An 8,871-nucleotide genomic window follows, 5' to 3' on the forward strand; every position below is an offset into this window, starting at 1 on the left:
GCACCAAGGATACTTGAAAATGAGATGCCAAACTGGTGAAGCGATAGGACAAGACTACATTCATAATAAACAAGGAAAACACCGTGTCCTAGCCAAAGTTAAAGTGATCCTACAAGCAATGGATCAGGCCAAAGCTTTGCAGTCCAAACATCCAGTCACAAATCCAAATGATGATGTGTAATTATGCAACTAATGAAAAAGGAGGTTCCATTTGCTATTCTCAATGATATCACACACGGATGGCTGCTAACTGAACGTAAAAGCAGTGCACAGAAGGCCAGCAAGTCAAAACCTTAGATTTTATCTAAGAGAGTCCAAGGAAGTAGCAAGTGAAAACCTGACTGTTGTTGTAAAGTTGATTCAGACATTCACATGAGCCTAGAAATGACTGCAAAATGCACTATACAAACTATTAACACATCGGCATCAAGTTTCATTCTCCACTATTGTGGTGGAGGTTTTTACTTTAAATTGTGGATAGTCTACGTGGTGTCAAGGAACAGCTGAAGGCACCGGATACTGCAAAGCTCATGGGCCCTGACAACATTCCAGCAATATTACTGAAGACCTGTGCTCTGGAACTAGCTGGGCACCTAGCCAAGCTGTTCCAGTACAACTATAATACTGGCATCTACCCAGCAATGTGAGAAGTTGCCCAGGTATGTCCTGTACACAAAAAGCAAAACAAATCTAACCCGGCCAATTTCCGCTCCAGCAGTTTACTCCTGATCATCAGTAAAGTGATGAAAGGTGTTGTTGACAGTGCTATCAAACGGCATTTGTTCAGCAATAACCTACTCACTGACGCTCAGTTTGGGTTCTGCCAGGGCCACTCAGTGCCTGACCTTGATCCAAATATGGACAAATGTGCTGAATGCCAGAGGTGAGGCGAGAGTGACTGCCCTAGACATCAAGGCAAAATTTGACCCAGTATAGCATCCAAGGAGCCCTAGCAAATGAAAATGAGGAAAAACTCTTCATTGGTCGGAGTCATATCTGGCACAAAGGTGGTTGGAGGTCAATCATCACAGCTCCAGGACATCACTGCAGGAGTTCCCTAGGGTAGTGTCCTAGGCTCCAAACATCTTCAGCTGCTTCATCAATGACCTTCCTCCTACCATACGGTCAGAAGTGGGGATATTCGCTGTTGATTACACAATATTCAGCACCATTCATAAGTCCTCAGAAGTAATCCATGCCCATATGCAACAAAACCTGGATAATATCCAAGTGGCAAGTAACATTTGCACCACACAAGTTACAGAAAATAATATCTCCAACAAGGGATGGAGAATCTAACCATCTTTCCTTGATATTCAATTGCATTATTATTGCTGAATCCCCCACTAGCAGCATTCTGGGGGTTATAATTAATGCAAAACTGAACTGGATTAGCCATATAAATATTGTGGCTACACAAGAACAGGTCAGAGGTTGGGAATTCTGTCATGACTAACTCACCTCCTGACTCCCCAAAGCTTGTCCACCATTTACAAGGCAAAAGTCAGTAAACTATTAGAATACTCTACAGTTGACTGATGAGTGCAGCTCCACTAACACTCAAGAGGCTCAACAGGGTCCAGGACAAAGCAACCCAGTCGACTGGCATCTTATACACCAACTTAAACATTCAGTCTCTCCTTCATTGTGCACAGCAGCAACAGAGTGTTCAAAAAAACTAACCCCTTGCATGTTATCACAATGATGTAGCATGTGCATATGTGATACTAATCTTTAAAAGCAGAGAATGCTGGAAAATCTCAGCAGGTTTGACAGCATCTGTGGAGAGAGAATAGAGCCAACGTTTCAAGTCTGGATGACACTTCGTCACAGCTAATCTTTAATTCCACTGACTGATCAAATATATATTAAACTGCTTTTGAAGGACTTTTAAAAAGCAAGTACAGACACTGGTTAAGATGGATTGCACAGATCAACTGTTTTTTCAAGTTGGCCAGTTTCTGGAAGTTTCCAATGTGAATTACAATTAAGGTATACCAAGGGAACCCCTATGGAATTTCACATCAACTGATGTTCTGAACAACTTCAAAGAATGACTGAAACTGTACTGGCCATCACTACCTTAACTTCTATCAAACGGAGACAGAAAGTTTACCCGGACAATGACTATTGGGATAATAGCAGCACAAATACATATATTTTATATTTAAGTGGAATATTCAGAAGTTCAGCTTTATTCGACTAGAAATCAATATATTTGGAGGGAATGCAGCTCAGCTTTTGGGAGAGCAAGATAATTACTCCTTTCACCCTTGCAGGTGCTTATTTTAAGTACAGCAAATGGATTTTTGTTTATTTCATTTCCCTTAGGATTTCTGAATAGAACAGTTAACAGGATGATGTGATGGTGGTTAATGTGCTGGGTCTGTGGCAGAGAGAAAAAAATCTTTTGCAGAAAGCAGTTTTTGCAGCTGAAGCCTGGTCAAAGTTAGAAGGATTTTGTAGGTTCTGGACCTCTATTTCTCTCTGAAAGCAAGTATACCTGGGTTTTCTAGCTGTATTTATTTAAATGTGGATTTGATTTATGCATGAATATGGCTCATTTGGAACTGGAACAGTCATAAGCTAGAAAGTAAAGTTGTTTCCTTTCATTTTTAAATATTGTTCAGCTGTTAATGGTTAAGCTGATTCATTCGCTATTTAAACTGAGTTATTAAACAAAGATTGTTTCACTATAAAATATCTCTACTTTGTCAGCAGAATCACTCAGAGAAAGAATTATCCTATCCTCACACTTATGCCAAAACAAAAAAATTGTTGGAGTCTAGCCTAGCTTCGTAATATATCTTAGAGTTCTGGTCCAGAACCTGTATTTTGATTTGATTTGATTTGATTTATTATTGTCCCATGTATTAACATACAGTGGAAAGTATTGTTTCTTGTGCTCTATACAGCCAAAACATACCATTCACAGAGCAGGTGAGCGTGCAGAATATAGTGGTGATACAGTCATTGCTAGGATGTAGAGAAAGATCAACTTAAAGTAAGTCCATTCAAAAGTCTGATGGCAGCAAGGAAGAAGCTGTTCTTGAGTCGGTTGGTACGTGACCTCAGACTTTAGTATCTTTTTCCGAAGGAAGAAGGTGGAAGAGAGAATGTCCAAGGTGCGTGGGGTCCTTAATTATGCTGGTTGTTTTACCAAGGCAGCAGGAAGTGTAGACAGAGTCAATGGATGGAAGGCTAGTTTGCGTGATGGATTGGGCTACATTCACAACCTTTTGTAGTTCCTTGCGGTCTTGGGCAGAGCAGGAGCCATACCAAGCTGTGATACAACCAGAAAGAATGCTTTCTATGGTGCACCTGTAAAAGTTAGTGAGAGTCGTAGCTGACATGCCAAATTTCCTTAATCTTCTGAAAAGTAGAGGCATTGATGGGCTTTCTTAATGATAGTGTCAGCGTGGGGTACCAGGACAAGTTGTTGGTGATCTGGATACTTAAAAATTGGAAGTCTCGACCCTTTCTACTTCGTCCCTGTTGATGTAAACAGGGACATGTTCTCCTTTACACTTCCTGAAGTCAATGACAATTTCCTTTGTTTTACATAGAACATAGAACATAGAACATAGAACACTACAGCACAAACAGGCCCTTCGGCCCACAAGTTGCGCCGATCACATCAACACCTACCAACCTACAGACCTATCTATAACCCTCAATCTCATTAAACCCCATATACTCATCCAGAAGTCTTTTAAAAGACCCCAGCGAGTTCGCCTCCACCACCACTGACGGCAGCCGATTCCATTCACTCACCACCCTCTGAGTGAAAAACTTACCCCTAACATCACTTCTGAACCTCCCTCCCCGCACCTTAAATCTGTGTCCTCTCGTAGCGACCATTTCAAACCGGGGAAATAGCCTCTGAGAGTCCACCCTATCTATTCCTCTCAACATTTTGTAAACTTCTATCAGGTCGCCTCTCAACCTTCGTCTCTCCAGGGAAAAGAGTCCCAGCTCCCTCAACCTAACTTCATAAGGCATGCCTCCCAGTCCAGGCAACATCCTTGTAAATCTCCTCTGCACCCTTTCAATAGCTTCTACATCCTTCCTATAGTGAGGCGACCAGAACTGCGCACAATACTCCAAATGAGGCCTGACAAGGGTCTTATAAAGTTCCAGCATTACCTCCCGACTCCTAAACTCAATCCCTTGATTAATGAAGGCCAGTACACCATACGCCTTCTTGACCACCTCCTCCACCTGCGAGGCCGATTTAAGAGTCCTGTGGACCCGGACCCCAAGATCCTTCTGCTCCTCAACACTACTCAGACTTCTGCCCTTGATAGTGTACTCGTTCATCCCGTTGGTTCTGCCAAAATGGACATTGACATTGAAGGAGAGATTATTACTGCTGCACCAGTTCACTAGATTCTCTATATGATTCATGTACTCTGTCTCGTCTTGTTTGAGATCTGACCAACTATGGTGGTATCGTCAGCAAACTTGAAAATCAAATTGGAGGGGAATTTGGCCACACCCTCATAGGTGTATAAGGAGTATAGTAGGGGGCTGAGAACACAGCCTTGTAGGGCACCGGTGTTGAGGATTATCATGGAGAAGTTGTTGTTGCCTATCTTTACTGATTGTGGTCTGTGAGTTAGGAAGTTCAGGATCCAGTCACAGAGGGAGGTGCTGAGGCCCAGGCCACGGAGTTTAGAGATGACTTTCATGGGAATAATAATGTTGAAGGCTGAGCTGTAGTCAATAAATAGGAGTCTAACATAGATGTCCTTGTTATCTTGTTGGATATGTGTCCTTCCTATCTCATCAAGATGGGAGATGGATCATTCAGGAGTTAATGGCTGGGACATTTAAAAAAAATGATCGCCTAGGCCATTGCTGCCATCTGTCCAGACACGAGCTAATCATTTTGTTTTATTTATTAGTGTCACAACTAGGATTACATTAACATTGCAATGAAGTTACTGTGAAAATCCCCTAGGTGCCACACACCAGTTGCCTGTTCATGTACACTGAGGGAGAATTTAGCATGGTCAATGCACCTAACCAGCACGTCTTTCAGACTGTGGGAGGAAACCGGAGTACCCAGAGGAAGCACACACAGACACGAGGAGAACATACAGATTCTGTACCGTGATCCAAGCCAGAAACTAAACCCTGGTTATAACCTTCTGAAATCATTATGAAGAGAGAGGTCAGATGCTAGAATAACCATTTTTAAAATGTCTTTTATTACAGCACCCAAGCCGCTAAAAACAGAAGACTGGAAGGAATCTGCTAATAAAGCAGTAAAACCACTTCCCTCTTCCTTTTCTCCCTCAAGTTAAGCCTTATCTATGATACACTTCAGAAGTCACCACAAATATAGAGAATTTCCACCATGAGAAACAACTGGTACAAAAGCCAACTTTTGGAAAAGATGGATTACATTTTGGAAAAAGGGTGTCTCTAGAAATTGCACTTTCCATTAGTTTCAACTCCATGGCCCTGTGTGAGAAATCGGCTTCAACCTTGGATATCATCTAAGGATTCATAAACAATCAACTCTATTTTTAACCTTTAGCATTAAATTTTAATTTGGCCATAAAGTAACATCTGACTGTATAACTTATTATTGTGCATGCTTTTGTATGTGTATGTGTTGCAAAGATAGGGATGTAGCTTTACTTAAACACCTTTCTATCTTTACCTGAGTGGGTTTTTAGCTCAATAAAACGTTTTTCACCAAAACCTGCCAGACTGACTTTCTTTGCAATTGGCACATAAATGATTAAGCAAAGGCGTTGAATTAATACCTGGATGCTAATTAATTACAAAAAGAAAACCCTGTTATGACCAATGAAGGCTGGAGAAGAAAGGACAAGTCCTGACGTGTGTCGTCCCTGATGTTTAACTCAATAATACCCGGCTGGCTTAATTCTTGCCTTGTGCATACAGTCAGGTACATATTGAACTGGCAAAACAGCATCCTTTTAAAAGGGAAAACTTCTGATATACCTAATGGGGAGTGGGAAAGGATGAAAATTAACCTATTTCGATTCATCTGGTCATAACAGAAGACCAGGGGCTTATGCAGAAGAGTGTGGTTGGACATTTGGAGATAGAATCTGACCAATAACTAGGAAATCTGAAGTTCCAATGCTTAACCATCTTGAAAGTGAATTAGGAGAACTAGAGATAAGCGTAGAACCAGAAACAGACAAGCCAGCTTTAACAAAAATACAGCTGGTGCAAAAATACAGGAGACTAGAGTTAGAATTCCAGTCAATGGAAAGAGAGCATTGCTGCCTCACAACACCAAGGACCCAGGTTCAATTCCAGTCTCGGGTCACTGTGTGGAGTTTGTATGTTCTCTCCGTGTCTGTGTGTAGGTTTCCTCCGGATGCCCCAGTTTCCTCCCACAATCCAAAGATGTGTGGGTTAGGTTGATTGGCCATGTTAAATTGATGTCAGGGGGAATAGCAGGGTAAATAAGTGGGATTATGGGGATAGGGTCTTGGTGGGACTGTGGTTGGTGCAGACTCAATGGGCCAAATAACCTCCTTCTGCACTGTAGTATTTCTATTTCTATGACAGAAGAAAGAGAAAAGGAATGAGAAGGAGATCGAAAAAGAACATTCCGAAGAGAAAAAGGAGAGAGAAGAGAGAAAACAGGCAAGAACAAAGAGAAGAAAGAATTTCAGTTATTTGAGTCAAGACGGGAGAATCCCAATGTACCCACAGAAAGTATTGCCAGAGAGGGACAGGACAGGAGGTGGGGGGAGTGGTGGTGCATTGGGAGAGACTACTCCTAACCAATATTCGGCAGGAGAGCTGGATGTTATTATGTTAAAACAAGCTAACAGGCAAGGCACATGAGGTTTATGCCATGTTGTCTGATGAGATCGAGGCACACTATGAGGTGACTAAGCAAGCTGTCCTCAGTGGTTATGAACTAGCACCCAAAGCTTGCCAGCAGAAATTCCAAACCCTGCACAAACAGCCACTGAGTTGTAAGGGTCAAGAAACTTGGTTTCGGCTGCTGGATATGGACACATAAAACAGGCTACCTATAAAAGCCTCAGAGATAATTCTGCTCGAGGAATTCAAAACACCACTATTCGGACCCAAGTGGAAGAACAAAGGGGTTTGCAAAACTAAAAAGGCAGTCCTAGTAACAGATTAATGTGAGTTAACTCATTGACCCCTGAATCAAATTAAACTGGGATCTGGTCATTCTCAGAGACAGGGGAAAGACAGAAGAGAGATAGATAAAGTTGAGACAGGCTGGAGAGAATGGAAGAAAGAACATAAGAACATAAGAAATAGGAGCAGGAGTAGGCCATCTAGCCCCTCGAGCCTGCCCCGCCATTCAAAAAGATCATGGCTGATCTGTTGTGGCTCAGTTCCACATTCCCGCCCTCTCCCCATAACCCTTAATCCCCTCGCTTATCAAAAACCCATCAACCCGCGTCTTAAAAATATTTAGCGAGGCAGCCTCCACCACTTCAACGGGCAGAGAATTCCAGAGATTCACCACCCTTTGAGTGAAGAAGTTCCTCCTCAACTCCGTTCTAAACCGCTCCCCCTTTATCTTGAGGCTGTGCCCCCTAGTCCTACTGTCCTTTCTGAGCGGGAAGAGTCTCTCCACCTCTATCCTATCCATCCCATTCATCATCTTATATGTCTCAATGAGATCTCCCCTCATTCTTCTAAACTCTAACGAGTACAAGCCTAGTTTATTCAGCCTCTCCTCATAGCTCAACCCCCTCAACTCCGGTATCAGCCTAGTAAACCTCCTCTGCACTCCCTCCAAGGCCAAAATATCCTTGCATAAGTGCGGCGACCAAAACTGCACACAGTACTCCAGCTGCGGCCTCACCAATGCCCTATACAGCTGCAGCAAGACCTCCCTAGAATGGTCCTCAACTTTAAAAGAAAAACCTTGAGGGGAGACTGGTGAGAAACTACCCCATATGTTTTCAATGTAGAAAACAGGACATTGAAAACAGGGCACACAAGGAAGCCCACTAGGAGTCCTTTGGCAAACACTTATCTGTGGCCATGAAAATGGTCAGTTTATGTTTAGACATGGCTGACAGCCAGGGCAATGACAGCAATTTGTATTTAATGGGAAAATGACTCCTTGTTGGTTAAAAGAGCCAAAAAAGGAGATCAGCATTCTCCAAGACACTGGCTGTTTTCAAACTTTGCTACTGAGGGAGATAAATGAATTCCTACCAGAGACCAGGGTAAATGCCAATTTATTAATCAAGGGACAGGAGGGAATATAGAAGAGCTTGTTACAGGACTAGTAACAGTGGGTGGGATCCCAAGCATAGCCCATGCAAAGAGTAAGCATTCGGCTAAGGAATGACCTGGCAGATTGGAGGGTAGTACCCTCCAAAACAAAACGGACAGCCCAAATAAGCTGAAAAGGCTGGAGAGAAGTCAGCAGAGTTCTACAGGGGCGAGGAACACTGAATAAAGGTTGAGATTTCACAGAAAACGATAGAACCCATGAGCGTTGAAGTGGCCGGGGTGGGCCAACGTAGTTAAAAGAGGTCAGAAATAGGCAAGCAGTGTTGGAAAAGTTTAAGATTGAAACCAGTAAAGTTACAAAGGCTGAAACCATGTAGTGAAGTTCAAAGATGTCAAGGAAGGACCCGTGAAATTTAAAAAGGATAAAGGGAATGACCTAGAAATTTTGTTGGCAGATACTTTTTGAGAGTGAAACAGGGACCAGGGACGTTCCCAAGTAGATAAAATACAAGGTAGAGGGGGCGACTCACTTAATTGAAGTGCCATAAGTGAGCAGGACCTGCACAACCAGCTGGGGATAGTAATGAACCAGATGACATCATTAGAGGAAAGCCCACTCCCAAGACCAAGGAGAAAGGGAAGGTAATA

This window comes from Carcharhinus amblyrhynchos, chromosome 1, assembly GCF_965287045.1.
Source record: "Carcharhinus amblyrhynchos chromosome 1, sCarAmb.v2.hapA, whole genome shotgun sequence".
NCBI lineage: Eukaryota > Metazoa > Chordata > Chondrichthyes > Carcharhiniformes > Carcharhinidae > Carcharhinus > Carcharhinus amblyrhynchos.